We start from the raw sequence: 16,606 nt of genomic DNA on the forward strand, positions 1-16,606 counted from the left end.
GAATAATTTGAATTGGTCCTGGACCACCAACCCAGGGCACCCCTGCAGGTGTCCCAAGGCAACCCAGGGAGCCACGGCACACAGTTTGGGAACCTCTGCTGTATGCTGTAAAAATTCAGGGGTGCTGCTGTTAAAATAATATTACACTGGCCTGAACGCTGTAAAAATTCAGGGGTGCTATTGTTAAAATAAAAGTAGTCTGGCCCTGTATGCTGTAAAATTCAGGGGTGCTGTTGTTAAACTAAAAGCACACTGGTCCTGCATGCTGTAAAAATACAGGGGTGCAGCTGTTAAAATAAAAGTACACTGGTCCCGTATGCTGTAAGAATACAGCGGTGCTGTGAAAATAAAGGGGTACTGTTTTGAGTGCTGTAATAATAAAGGGGTGCTTTCCTGTGAAATGGAGAACAACAATTTGGAGGAAAAAATAGTGGAAGATCAGGAACCACTTCCAGTTCCTAGTAGTAGTGCTGAAGCTGCTGCTGCCCACCAGTCATGACACTGACAATGCTATTCCATCAACGTTGTCTGCTCAGGCCAATGCCCAATGTCATAGATGGAATGTAAAATCCAAGAAGCAAAAATTAATAATCAGAAAAAAAGAAATTATCTGATGAGAAATGGAAAATTGGCAATATGCCATTCATGTTCATGACTTGTGGCTCAGATTCTCATGAGGATGGAAGCTCTGCTTCCTCTTGAAAAATGTAAAAAAATTAAGTTTGTTAAAGCACTTGAAAAAACAACTGTGCATTCAGAAAGATCGCAAATCCCCAAGGGGAGTCCAAGTATGTCCACAGTTGTGATATTGTGATGTACTGACCTTCCCAAGACTGTAAAGAAAGAGGAGGCTCCTATCACCATTTGCATGCCCTCTGCAAGTGCTGGGAGGAGCACCACCAGTACAGTTGCTGATATTGAGATTGATGTCACTGTAGAAGTACACCAGGGTGAGGAGGATATTGGTGTAGCTGGCGCTGAGGAGGAAATTCACAGTGAGGATTCTGATGGTGATGTGGTTTGTTTGAATAAGGCACCAGTCTAGACAGTTGTTGTCCATGGTATAAGAAAGCCCATTGTCATGCCTGGGCAAAATACAAAAAAACCCACCTCTTCAGTATGGAATTATTTCTCCACAAATCCGGGCAACAGGTGTCAAGCCGTGTGTTACCTTTGTCAATCCATAATAAGTAGGGGTAAGGACGTTAACCACCTAGGAACAACCTTCCTTATACATCACCTGCAGTGCATTCATGACAAGTCATTGTCAAGTTCAGAAACTTTGGGTGAGCGTAAGCAGTCCGCTAACACCTAAATCCCTTTATTCTTTTGCACCCATGCTCCTGCAAGCCACACCACCAACTCCCTCAACGTCAATTTCCTCCTCAGTCATGAACATAAGTAGTCCTGCAGGCCATGTCACTGGCATGACTGACGAGTCCTCTCCTAACAGGGATTCCTCCAGAGGATTTTTGAGTGGCACGCCTACTGCTGCTGCCGCTGCTGTTGTTGCTGCTGGGAGTCGATCATCATCCCAGTGAGGAAGTCGGAAGACCACTTGTACTACTTCAACTAAGCAATTAACTGTCGAACAGTACTTTGCAAGGAAGATGAGGTATGACAGCAGTCACCCTGTTTCAAAGCAGATTACTGAGGCCATAACAACTATGCTGGTGTTAGACGTGTGTCTGGTATCCGCCATTAGTGCAGTTGGATTTAGACAGTTGATGGACGTACTGTGTTCCCAGTACCAAATCCCGTCTAGATTCCACTTCACTAGTCAAGCAATTCCCGGATTGTACAGGGACATTAAGCAAAGTGTCCTCAGTGTCCTGAAAAATGCGTTTGTACCCAGTGTCCACTGAATCATGGACATGTGGACAAGTGGAACAGGGCAAACTAAGGACTACATGACTGTGACAGCCCACTGGGTTGATATATTATCTCCCGCAGCAACAACAGCAGCGGAACAAGTAGCAGCATCTCACAAACGCCAACTTGTTCCTAGGCAGACTACGCTGTGTATCACCGCTGACAACCTCTTACGGAAACTGAGGGACATCATCGCACAATGGCTTACCCCACTTAGACTCTCCTGGGGATTTGTGATATCTGACAACACCATCAATATTGTGCGTGCATTACATCTGTCAAATTCCAAACGTCCCATGTTGTGCATATACAATTACTGTAATTTGATGGTGCAAAATTTTTTGAAAAATGATTGGGGTGTGCATGTGTACTTGCAGAAAAAAGGCAATTTGGCAGACCACCACGCATCTGGCTATAGGGGTCATTCTGAGTTGATCGCACGCTGCAATTTTTTGCAGCCCGTGCGATCAACTCAACGCTGCCTATGGGGGGAGTGTATTTTTGCATAGCAAGGCTGCGATTGCTTGTGCAGCCCTGCTATGCAAAAAAAGTTTTGTGTAGAATAAGACCAGGGCAAGAGTTGTGCGATCAATCCAACGTTGCAGGTCCTGGAATTGATGTCAGACATCCGCCCTCCAAACGTCTTGACACGCCTGCGTTTGGATCTCCACGCTCAGAAAATGGTGAGTTGACGCCTGGTTCCCCCTTCCTCCTTTCAATCTTCTTGCGGTCGCCACTGTGACCATTTTCTTCATTAGTGGCGACAATGTGGCCACCGCGCATGCGCAGTTCCATCCCGATCACACAGCTGCAAAAAAGCACAGCGTGCGATCGGGTTGGAATGACTCGCTATATGGGCTGTTAATACACAAATTTTATGCTTGAGGATAGATAGAGGGAGTAGTGTGTAAGAAAGGGAGAAGGATTTCAGTGTGGCCAATACATAGACACCCTGATTATTCCAAAATAGGGATGATTTTATTCTAACCAGAGCCTGGGAAAGTGCAATATCTCCAGTATTTGTCCTAGATTGACAGATAGATTCTATGTAAATTAGTGGGAACATAGTACCAACATTATAAAAGCTTCTAAGAATTGTTTTCATTCTTAAACAGAGCTGCTGACAGTATTATCCTTTACATCTGCACACTGGGAAACAATCAGCTTCCCGACAAATGCGATTCCAGTGGTCGATACACCAACGCCAGGATCCTGAATGATGCCGCACTCTCGGCGTCTAGATACCAACGCTGCATGGGATACTGGCATCATCTGGATGCGCTGGTGTCCTGCTACGCTTGGGTGGGTAAGTTTAGGTAGTAGAAGGGGGGTAAGGGTTAGGTTGCAGGGCCAGGAAGGTTAGGGTTAGGAACCGGGGAGGGAAAGTAAGGGATAGGTCCATAGGATAGGAAGGTTAGGGTTAGGCACTAAGTGGGGAGGGTTATGTTTAGGCAGCAGGAAAGGGACGGTTAGGGCTAGGCATCACCCGAGAGTGTCAGGATTAGGCACCAACAGGGAGGGTTAGATTTAGGCACCCACATGGGAGGGTTAGGGTTAGGGTAGGGGGCAGAGGAGGGTTAGAGTACTTTACAGGGGCTGTCAGGATTCGGCATCCTGACCACCAGCATCCCGTCCATTGGAAAATAATACTGCCCACTGATACTCCTTCAGTGTCTCTGCCATAGCAGACTGAAACATTTGGGACTGTGAACTACAGTATTTAGATATTAGTCTCTTGGAAAAATCATGTGGTCTATTAGTCATATGTGTTGTCACTGAATGAAAAAGTCTGAGTTGATTATATTGGTAAAAGTTATTATAGTGATGGTACAATTCGCCTGCAAGTTAAGTACGGTGGAAAAGCCTGATTATATGTCATATCATACTGCCTATTGCTTTATAAAGAAATGTTATTTATTTATTTAATTACAATAAACACAATTTAACAATGATAATAAGGCAACTTCGGTTGGTGGGGTAACTGCCCTAATTTTTTATGAAATCACTAGGTTAGCTATGATTTGCAATTTTTGTGAAAAATTCATGAAAAAATTCTCACATTGGGGTTCATTTGTAATGGATTAATATCTCTCCTCCGGCATTATTAACGTTTTATACCTCATTGGGTTTATGTATTATTTTATTCTTTTTCATTATTTTTCTGCACTGGTGTTTTTTGAAGTTATATATATATATATATATATATATATGGATTTCAAGACATATCTTTACATATTTTTTCCATAAAAAAGATATTTACAATTGGGATCACTGACAAGTGTTGATGATGAATCTTATAAAACCAAAGTTTTATTGATTATACTGTGACCCCAATCAATAAAATGTAGTTTCCAGTGCAGGAACAACTAGACAATTCTATTTAATTCTTTTTCACTAATGGAGGATCATAGCATGTAGGATGTCGAATGTGGAACAAGTTGAAAAAAGGTGAAACAATTTTAACACTCTATTGTTTTTGTAAACCTTTATTATAAATGTACAATCTTTAAAGACTGGTATTTTAACCATTATCTTAGCACAGTGTATGTCATTGTTACTATTTATAGTAGGAAATTTGGATAATACCTAAAAATAATTAAGGGTCTTCTATTACTTTTGTCGAGTCATTTAGCAAATGCTGTTTATAAATATGAATGAGAGGTGTATTCTACAATGTATTTGTGAAACAGCATGGATGGTGTACTGGTTAGTATCATTGCCTCACAGCACTGAGGTCATGGCTTCAAATCCCACCATAGTCTTAACTGTGTGGAGTTTATATATTTACCCTTGCACAATCCAAAAAAATACAGGTCGGTTACTCGGTTTATTAGCTCCCAACAAAAATTAACCCTAGCGTGAATGTGTGTGCATGTACATGTGGTAGGGAATATAGGGCCTAATTCAGATCTGATCACAGCAGCAATTGTTAGCAAATGGCCAAAACCATGTGCGCTGCGGAGGAGGGGGGGGCAGATATAACATGTGCAAAGAGGCACCCCACCCGAATCTAACTCTCTCTGCACGTTATGGGTGTCATTCCGAGTTGATTGCTAGCTGAATTTGTTTGCAGCGCAGCGATCAGGCTAAAAAATGGCAGTTCTGTGCATGCGTATGCGGCGCAATACGCGTAACGTACGGGCACAACGAACAATGTCGTTTTGCACAGGGTCTAGCGATGCATTTCAGTCGCACTGCTTGCCGCAGAGTGATTGACATGAAGTGGACATTTCTGGGTGGCAACTGACCGTTTTCAGGGAGTGTGCGGAAAAACGCAGGCGTGCCAGGAAAAACGCAGGCGTGGCTGGGCGGGTTTGTGACGTCGAATCCGGAACTGAATAATCTGAAGTGATCGCAAGCGCTTAGTAGGTATTGAGCTACTCTGAAACTACACAAACATTTTTTGCTGGAGCTCTGCGATACAACCGTTCGCACTTCTGCTGAGCTAAAATACACTCCCAGTGGGCGGCAACATAGCATTTGCACGGCTGCTAAAACTAGGTAGCGAGCGATCAACTCAGAATGACCCCCTATATCTGCCTCCCCTGCAGTGCACATGGTTTTGTCCATTTTCTAACAAATTTGTTGCTTGCGATCAGAACTGAATTAGACCCTTAGACTGTAAGCTCCACTGGGGCAGGGACTGATGTGAATGGCCAAATACTCTCTATAAAGAGCTGCGGAATATGTGTGCACTATATTAAAAAAACTCTGTCTGTCAGTCATTCTAATAATAACTAGTAACCAGCCCGTCAAAATGACAGAACAACATTACAGTAATGTCAGCGCCGTCAGCTGTGCACACCCGAATAGAGCAACAATTGAATTGCTCCATTGCGTGCCATATAGTGGCCGCCAGCACTCAAACCACTTGAATTCCCCCCACAAAAGTGAGGAGCAGAGTTAGCCTTTTGTTATATAGGATTATATAGAATTTATAGTACTGCTGAGAAGTGAGTGAGAAATGCTTTGCACCACACTGTACTAATATTGACCAAAATTGCAGATGGAGAAAGTGCCTTTGTGTGTATGTTTTCTTTACATCTGTTATTAGTATATACTAGTTTACAGTTTATACTGTACTGCTAATGTAATTTAATACATCATGTATCCATTAATAACAAAATAATGCTGTAGAAATATATGAACTTTACTTTTATTTATAGTTTTTCTTTACTATAGTGATATTCAAGATGTATGTTGTATGGTAGTTATAGAATTGTTGGTGATCTATAGTCTACTGACTGGATAAAATATAACAAATCCATTCCCTTTTGATTATTCCGCATTTTATTTGAAGTACTCAGTAGAGGCAGAAAAGCATATACTTCTTGCTTGATCATCATTCCAATGCCATTAACAGCAGTGAAAGTGAGTCCTGTGAAATCAGATCTTGTACTATTCTGGTAGGAGCCTAATCACAGTCTGGATGATTTAAAGTGATTGGCTGTGTTGGTGAATGTGACCTCATGTTGACCTTCCTACATATCAAGCAACAATTTGGTACATGATACAAATAAAAGGTTAAACACTCTATTTCTATGTGAGGATAGTCTCCAGCTACATTAAATTGCCAGTTTCATTTTCTAAACAATTCTTAAAATTAGTTTTCTCTTTCTTGCTTTTCTTTCTTGCCTCACTGTGCTTTAATTTTAATTATTATATTTTTAGTTACAGTATATTTTTGTGATGCTTTTTTATTGTCAGTGCAGCCATTCTTGTTTAAATAGTAAATATCACCTATACTCTATATAAATAAGGATTATCTTCCATTTGTGACCATACATGTAAAATACGTGATCTTCAGTAGGGATACTTATTTCTCTAAATAATGACATTAATTACTATGGAGATAATTACTGAATTGCATCTCAAATGACCCTGTGACATAATAACATAACCTACACTCAGGGGCGCCAGAATGGTTTGTGGTTGGGGGGGGCATAGTAAAAAAATGCCATTACCCCCTACCCCCGATTAACACATCCCACCCCACCACCCCACCTACCCCATGTGGACAGCGCTTGCCTCAGCATCCCCGCGGAGACTCCTACTTTATAAAGCCTGCCACCGCAGCCTGCTGCCCCATCTCATGTTCTAGATGTCTTAGCCAGCTCTTCGCTCTTCACAGATGCATTACTGGGAGGAGGCGTGGCCATGCTGAGCCTGCTGGGACATCCCTGACTCCTCCCAGTAATGCATCTGTGAAGACTCTGAGCCGGCTAGGACAGGAATGGGGCAGCACGCTGTTGCGGCAGACTTTTTAAAGTAGGAGTCTCCACGGGGATCCGGAAGTAAGTGCTCCCCCTCCCCAGCGCCTGCACCTCTGACATGTTTGGGGGGCATGATCCCCTCCCTCCCCCGTTCTGACACCTCTGCCTAATCATAATCATAATTTAGGATTGCAAAATCATAATTTAGGATTGCAAAATATTGTACTTACAGTGCTTGAATTTGTCAGTACATGTTGAACATAGCTGGTTGTTCACTTGTTTAAGGGAAAAAAAGAGGAGGCGCCCATGACTTACAGCCTCGGAGAACTTCCTAATTACGCACAATATGGAAAAAGGGGGAAATTGCCAACCCCCCCAAAAATAACAATAACAGGAAAAATGAACCAAAATGTGCGCAGAAGGAAGAGCCAATAATGATTAAATTTCAATTGATTTTTATTTCATTAAGGTTAATAACCAAAAATGAATTAACTAAAATATAATCTTAGAGTGACCACAATGAATATAAAGAAAAATAAATAAATTTAAAATCCACAACCATCTATTGGCATTTCAACATACAGCTAATAGTTTAGAAGGCAATAAATTGATACAAATGTATCAATAGTTATAGAATGAAGCCGTTCCTAAACCAGATATTAATGTAACCACTTAGAATGCACAAATAAATCACAATATTTCAAAGAATATAAATATACACTAAAAAATCCACAGTGGCTGGCCAGCCTTAATAACTAGTTAATAGATTGTGCACAATCAAAATTCATCCGAAGTAAGTGTAATAGATGAATAAAAAATATAGTATATTGTCTGTAGATTAGAATTCATTGAATTGAATCAACGGTGAAGAAATAAAATCATGTGGGTCTATGTGGGCCGTCTATGTGGGTGGCCCTATGAGGCTAGGAGCTTTTTGAGCTATTTGAGACTCTGTATTAATCATTGCATTACTACCGGAGATACGGGACTTGCTTTCACTACTACGGTTATTCATTATTAGCCGCCCACACTGACGGTTTAATGAGGTTGGGAGCCTCTGAACTATTTCGGGATTCTATATTCAGATCTTTTTAGTGGGACGGGACTGGTCTCCATCTATTGTCCCGTTAATTAGCCATTTATATCAGTGGCCGTACGAGGATAGGAGCCGCTGAGCCGTACGGGATTCACAGTTATATACCTAACTATTAACCATTTTCAGTGTGGATCATTAATTCAATGATTTTATTTCTTCACCGTTGATTCAATTCAATGAATTCTAATCTACAGGCAATATACTATATTTTTTATTCATCTACTACACTTACTTCGGATGAATTTTGATTGTGCACAATCTATTAACTAGTTATTAAGGCTGGCCAGCCACTGTGGATTTTTTAGTGTATATTTATATTCTTTGAAATATTGTGATTTATTTGTGCATTCTAAGTGGTTACATTAATATCTGGTTTAGGAACGGCTTCATTCTATAACTATTGATACATTTGTATCCATTTATTGCCTTCTAAACTATTAGCTGTATGTTGAAATGCCAATAGATGGTTGTGGATTTTAAATTTATTTATTTTTCTTTATATTCATTGTGGTCACTCTAAGATTATATTTTAGTTAATTCATTTTTGGTTATTAACCTTAATGAAATAAAAATCAATTGAAATTTAATCATTATTGGCTCTTCCTTCTGCGCACATTTTGGTTCATTTTTCCTGTTATTGTTCACTTGTTTAATGAAAATACAAAATATATTGAAATCCAGACGAACTTGGGAAACACAAATATGTGATTTTAGGTTTCACATAAGTGTATTTTCAAATAAATGCATTCATTCTCATTAATTACATCCCAATAAAGCTGAATTTGTCATTATAGAACTCATATTTATTGTAGTTATAATTATTGGACTGGAGGATATTTTGTAACAAGTTATTAAAAATGTCTGTTGCGTTGAAGTTTTGGGAACCTGGTACCTTGGAAAATTCAGTTTGTACATACTCACATTCTGTCTGAAAATTAAAAAGAAACCTTCTATTGCAATAATGTGAACATAACATTATAACATTCCAAACAATATAAAATAGCTTATTTGAACTATAGGTAAAGAAGCTCAAACAAAGCGATTTGTCCAATTTCTCTTTATTCTATAGGTTACGGGTGAGATTCAAATGTATTCGTATTCAAATGTATTGCTTTACACAGCTAAACCCAACACTAATGGGCACGATCGGCGCGATAGGGGACATCAATTGTATATCACCTCCTGCGATCTCCCATCACTTTAAATGGGAGATCGGGGGTGATAACAATTTAATTCCCCCCTATATGTCAAGAAAACAGTTGAAAAGATAAAACATAGGGCCTAATTCTGAGTTGATCTCAGCAGCAAATTTGTTAGCAGTTGGGCAAAACCATGTGCACTGCAGGAGGGGCAGATATAACGTGTGCAGAGAGAGTTAGATATGGGTGGGGTGTATTCAAACTAAAATCTAAATTGCAGTGTATAAATAAAACATCCAGTATTTACCCTGCACATAAACAAAATAACCCACCCAAATCTAACTCTCTCTGCAAATGTTATATCTGCCCCCCCTGCAGTGCACATGGTTTTGCCCAATTGCTAACACACTTGCTGCTGCGATCAACTCAGAATTACCCCCATAGTGTAATCCTGTTTCACACTGTGTACAAACATGCTCAATTAATAGGAATCACACATACGATATAAATGTGCTTATCAGATACCCCACTTCAGAACTCAATACTCTGGTCACCCAATATCCCAAGTCTCCTTCTAGTGCTGATATAGCATTAATCTGATTTCATCAGTGATATAATCCTGATGAATTTGGATTAATGCTATTTCATTGCTACAACAAAACACATTGGGTGATTGTGGGGTGGGATGGAGGCTTAATGAATTTAAATATAATATTTGATGTGGGTTTTAATTAATAATGGGGTTGATGGAGTCAATGGGTTTGTTATAATGAAGCTGAAAAAGCAAATTATTTTTGAGCGGGGATCACTTTCGGTATGATAGTGTGTGGTGTTCACAAAAATGCTCTCTAAATTATTTGAGTCCATTCACCCATGTAGTCAGGGCTGTACTAGTTGACTGGACTGTCCATTTACTCCCTCTCCCGCACAGTCTGTCTGTAGTGACTGCAGTCCTCACACTTCATTTCTGCCATTACGTTAGTTATTACTCAGCAACCCCCTATGGTTAGCTTAGCCCCAACGGACAGAAGATATGTGCACCTTATCAATATAAAATAATTCATTTGTTTTAATTTTCATTATATTTAGAGTATAAAAGTATAGACTAAGAAGAAGGAGGTGTTAGGAAAATAAAGGGCAAGAGTCTATATTAATAGTCAAAATGCCTCTTCTAATTTAAAGTCTAGATCTGCCCCAGGTCAGTAGTCAGAGAGTGAGCCTTTCAGAGGCATGGCCAAGCAGCTCCACCTTGATGTGCTGTACTCTACAGGATTGATGTAAGACAAAACATGAGGTCATGATGTCACTTTGTGCATTCTGGGGGTTGCTCGAGCATCCAAGATGAGCTTACCGGGAGCAGCACTTTTTTGCAAGGTGGGTCTGTGTGCTTTTTAGTCAGGGTCTGGCCCTGCATGTATTCCATAAAACCATACAATATCTATTCAACCATGTTTCTTGGCACAATGGTTGGGAAAAAAAACTGATTTAGTGAGAGTGGCAGTCAAACAAGGGGGGTATTTCTCCCATGGCCAATCCTATGAAGATAGGTGAGGGCTGCAACTTTTCAACTCTACTGAATTGAGCATAATCAGTTATTATAGTATAATTGATCACTGCTAGGGTGATCTTGTCAGTTCCCAGACTATCAGTAAATTGTGAGAAGCGAATAGTATCTCTGCAGCTGTGCTCAATGGTAGAAGTTCATTAACATTGTCTAAATAGAAGCTGAATGTGTTGGATGTCACCTGGATATCATGTGACACTGAGATCTGGGACAATGGGTTGTGGCTGAAATGCTAGTGTTCGAGATGCTGGCAGTCAGAATACCGACTGCGGCATCCCAATGGTTAGAATCCCTACAGGGGTCGGGTAAGTACGCTAAACCTCCTCCTCAGCAGCCTAACCCTAACCCTCCCTGGTGGTACATAAACCAAACCCCCCCTCAGCCTAATCCTAACCCTCCTCATAGGTGCCTAAACCTAATCCCCCCTTCCTGCAGCCTAAACCAAACCCTCCACCCTCAGCCTAAACCATACCCCCCTCCCCCGACGGCTTACCTCCTCAGCGGGCCAGCAATGACTCATTCGGGATGGGTTCACTACAATAAGCCGGCGGTCGGGCTCCCGGCGACCAGCATACCGGCGCCGGGAGGCCGACCGCCGGCTTACCGACAGGGTGGCAAGCGCACACGCGTGCCACGCTATTTTATTCTCCCTCCAGGGGGGTCGTGGACCCCCACGAGGGAGAATAAGTGTCGGTATGCCGGCTGTCGGGATCCCGGTGCCGGTATACTGTGCGCCGGGATCCCGTCAGTCGGCATACTGAAAACCACCCATTCGGGATCCCAGCTGTCGGGATGCATCCATCAGGATTGTGATCTCATGTAGGATGCTGGTGCCACCATACCGAGCAGTGTCAGGGTTCCGGCATCTATATTTCGACTGCAGCGATTCTGACTGGATCACTTTTTAATTAACAATGGGATTCAGTATTACATCTCATTTTACATTTTACATAATGTAAACATCAGCAATCAGCAAGTACTTCATATACTTCATATGAGTGTAGAGGAAATTAACAGAATGGACAGTTGGTGTACATTTTATGCCATAATAATATACATGACTATTTTTTGTACTTTGTTTTTAAACTTTTATAATTCATTATTTGTTTTTTTTTTGTTGTTTTTGTTGAAAGCATTTTCATTTTTATTAACTTCTAGCTAGCAATAACATAGGTTTTGTTGTTATGCAATTCCAAATTTAGTAAGGTTTAAAAATTACACTGGCCCATTTTCTTCAACCTTCCTGAAAACAATGAATAGACAAAACAAAATCCATTATTCTCATATGTGGAAAAAAGTAAACCCCTCACCCTAATATGGCAATTCAGTACATTTCCTGAATGATCCTCTATATCTTTTTTTTCAAAGTACACAAAACTAGTTTTCTATCTTAATAATAGAACCCATTCACCTGTGACAACAATGTAAATAAATTAAGCAGTGTAAATAAAAGTCCTAATACTGTAATAAACATATTATTGCTTTGACAGGGTTTGATAAACTCTCTCAAATTCCTTTACATTTTAACACATTTATTTTTTGCGTCTAATCAATTATTTTAGAATAAATTATGATATAAATAAAGATAATGAAAATGTACTTGTATTACAAGACTCATGTTTTCCCCTGCTATTTGCACATACTAGGCAGTGAGCCTCCAATAAATCAGGCACACAACCACATTTGTATTATAAGGTCATTCAACTATGTACAGTAGCACTCATCCCTTCTTAGGCAAGAAAGAGAACGGAGGACATTTTATATGGCTGTAGTGACATAAAATTCTGAATAGCAGGCTGAATGAAGCAGCTGTGATAAGTGGAGGTATCCATGGTAACAGTGGGCCTATGAGTTGACTGAGGAGTCTGGTGATGGGAGGGGCTTAGCCCTTATAAGGAGAGGACTGAATAGGTTCTCCCTCTTTTCCTCAGAGAAAACTGAACAGTGAAGTGCTCTGCATTTGTTTTGTACTGAACTGTGTATTATTTGTGAATTTGTGGTATTTTTCTTATTATTTCTTTTCAATCTTTACTAATCTTTAATCTTTTCACCCCCCTTTTGTTCTTTGACTTTTTCTTTATCTATCTTTCTACTTTCTAACATGCCGAGGCCCAGTCGTGCTGTGCATCCCCCTATCTGTTTGATAAAAAGCGGTGACAGGGACGCTGCTGTGTTAGTGTCAGGGAGGGGACAGCACTTGTCAGTAAAAGGACGGGGTCAAATCAGAAATAATGTGGGTAATGCCGCCGCCAGGGGTTGGGCTCGACCGCCTGAGAGGCTTTTGGGGGGGGGGAGCTGCGTCACGCAGAGGCCAGGTCAGCAGCGTGTCTGTGTCACGAGCTATTGTTTCATCTCGTGCTGTGGGAATTGATCCTACGGAACTAATTACCGATAGTACAATGTCACGAAGCGTAGGTGCTATGGTGGAGTCGTGGAGCATGGTATTGAGGAGAGCGGTAACATCTTGGGGAGTTACCTCAGGAGTGCATGTGCCGGAGGTGCGCCGCGGTCGCCCCGTGGGCCCGCGGGGTACCGTGGCTGCCAGAGGTGATCGTCGCAACACTGTTCTTTCTAGAGGTGAGCAAAATGAAAGTGGAACAAGGGAACAATTGTTGGTGCAAGGAGAGGAAGCACCTAACAGAGGAATTAACAGGGGTCCGGTTAGATCAATAGATACCGGGGCTGACACGGTTGTAGCGGGCCAGCGCGTGGGTACCTCGGGCATGAGAAATGCTAAAAGGCAGCAAGGAAAGCACGTCACTGTGAATATGCGGTGTAAAACAGGGGTGCCTGAGGTACATAGTATGAGGGGCACAGTGTCGGGGAGGTCATACGCGGATGCTGTACGTTTTGGACGTAATGGCGCTGGATGGAACTCGTCTGAGGTAGCGTCCATATGCACTTCAGTTATATCAGCACTGGTCCCGGTGCTGACTGCTAATCATACTGAAGGGAATTTTTTGGGTGAGCAGAATTCCTCCGGTTTGCATGGGGATGGCGTAAGTGATTTAGCGGCCGCTGTTCCACGGGCCCGAAGGGGTGGAAGGAATAGGGGCAATATGAATCCTAATGAGTGTCTGGTGGATGTTTCTCTTTGCATTTCTCCAGCAGAGTCCTTTGCAGCCCCTGAATTACAGGAGGATTCTGGGGAATCGGCAACTGTGGTAGATTCTGCCCAGGACGAGGGAGGTATTTACGGTGAGTCGGATGTGCATCCTGCAGCGCGTCAAAAAGATGCAATGGTTAGCTCAGGCAATATGTGCACATCTAAGGAAAACTCATGCAAGAAAAAAGCTTCACAAAAACGTAAGCATAGGGTTTCATCCACTTCTTCCTCTGAGTCCTCATCTTCAGTTGACAGCAGGTGCATTGGTTGCAAAGAAAGACATAAAAGAAGGCGCAGACATAGTAGCTCTAGCATGTCCTCGGAGGAGGGTCCCGATGATTCTTTGCAATGTGCTAATACTGCTGTTTTGAGAGGGGTACGGCCCAGAATTAGGGAGTGTATTCGACAGGGCAAATTTGTGAATATGTTTGCTTTAACTAGCAAAGCGAAAAAAGCATTAGAGGCATCCAGAAAGAAATCGGGTATAGGTGAGGAGGCTTATAAGTCTTACTCTAATTGGCAGAAGGGCATGCTTAGCTTTGCGGCTTGTTATTTGGAATCTAGACCTCAGGAGCACATGAATATAATAAAATATATGTATTTGCTTCACGAATTGGCCATATCTGGGCGCGGAACAGCATGGAGGTCCTATGATGAGGAGTTTCGTAGAAAACAGAATGGCAAGGAAATCATAGATTTTGGTAAAAAAGATGTTGAGATTTTTGTAGATGTTACTCAACCTCTTAAAAGTGGTTCAGAGAGGCTGGCTGAGAAGCGAGGCAATACCAGTAACAGATGGATAGTGGGTAAGAATCGATCAGGCAAATGTTATACCTTCAATAATAGTCAATGTACCCTAGGGTTCAGGTGTCGTTTTCGGCACGTTTGTATCTGCTGAGAGGGATCCCACCACATTAAAAACTGCCAGCAGACTGCCAGTGGTAGAGGGGGTTTGCAAAATCAGCAGCAAAGAGTCCCGGCAGCTGCTGGGGCTAAGTAGGGCCCCTACTCCAGTGAAATTAGACAAATTATTGTATTGGTTAGATTATTATCCAAATAGAGAGCACTCCGAGTTGATAAGGTTAGGTTTTTCAAAGGATTTTCCGTTGCCTATTAAAGGCCAAGTTAATTGTGGTCCGGTTTGCAATTTACGCTTGGCTCAGGAGTTTCCAGTAATCTTGAAAGAAAAAGTCGATAAGGAGGTTTCTTTAGGTAGGATGGTAGGGCCTTTCAGTTGTCCCCCAGTGTCTAATTTAATTTTGTCCCCAGTGGGGGTTGTTCCAAAAAAGACTCCGGGTAAATTTAGATTAATTCAGCACTTATCATTTCCAAAAGGGTCTTCAGTTAATGATGCAATTCCTGAACATTTGTCCAAGGTAATTTATCAATCTTTTGAGGATGCGTTGGCCAAAGTGAGATCATTTGGTAGGGGGGCGTTGATGAGTAAAATCGATATAGAGTCGGCTTTTCGGCTCTTGCCCATTGATCCGGAATTTTTCCATTATTTAGGTTTCCGTCTGAATGATGGTTTTTATGTTGATAGATGTCTCCCAATGGGTTGCTCTATATCTTGTTCATATTTTGAAAAATTTAGCAGTTTTTTGCATTGGTGCATTTCTGAAAATTCAGGTCAGTCCGGAATCGTTCATTATTTAGACAATTTTTTATTCATGGGTCCAGCCGGGTCTGACATGTGTGGCAATATTTTATCAAATGCCTTGTCATTGTTGAAGGAATTTGGGGTCCCAGTAGCTGAGGAGAAGACTGTAGGTCCTACATCAGTGTTGACCTTTTTGGGAATCAAAATTGATACTATGGAAGGTTGCTGTCGTTTACCCAGGGAAAAAATAGATAAATAAAAAGAAGAGATAATTGTGGCATTGACAAATGGCAAGTTGATGTTGAGACAAGCTCAATCATTACTGGGGTCTCTCAATTTTGCTTGCTGAGTCATACCCATGGGTAAGGTCTTCAGCAGGAAATTGGAGAGAGCCACAGCGGGTGTTAAAAAACCTAGTCATTTTATAAGATTATCCAAATAAATTCGTAGGGATCTACACATTTGGGAGGAGTTTTTGGCTACCTTTAATGGTGTTCTCATTTGGCAGTCCATACCCATATCCAATGTAGAGTTGCAATTATTCATCGATGCGGCAGGTTCTACGGGTTTTGGAGCATACTTGGAGGGTAGATGGTGCGCTTCCCCCATGGCCTAAAACCTGGTTTGAAGAGGGACTCACTAGTAATATGTTTTTATTAGAATTATTCCCTATCATGGTTGCTCTGGAGTTATGGCATGAGGTCTTGACCAATTTGTCAGTAGTTTTTTGGTGTGACAATTTGGGTGTGGTTCACACGATTAATAGTCAGGGAGCTCCCGGCCTTCCTGTGCTGTGATTGTTGGGTCAGATTGTTTTGCGCTGCCTTCAATCAAATATAAGTTTTTGCGCTAGACATGTTCCAGTCATTAAAAACGGTGTGGCAGATGCGCTATCGCGTTTCGAGTGGCGCAGGTTTAGGGTGCTAGCTCCGGATGCGAATGTATCTGGTGACCCTTGCCCGTCTTATGCTTGGCAGGTGATACGCCCGGATTGGAGGGCTTAGCTCTACGATCCT

The sequence above is a fragment of the Pseudophryne corroboree genome, chromosome 2 (assembly GCF_028390025.1).
Source record: "Pseudophryne corroboree isolate aPseCor3 chromosome 2, aPseCor3.hap2, whole genome shotgun sequence".
In the NCBI taxonomy this organism is placed as follows: domain Eukaryota; kingdom Metazoa; phylum Chordata; class Amphibia; order Anura; family Myobatrachidae; genus Pseudophryne; species Pseudophryne corroboree.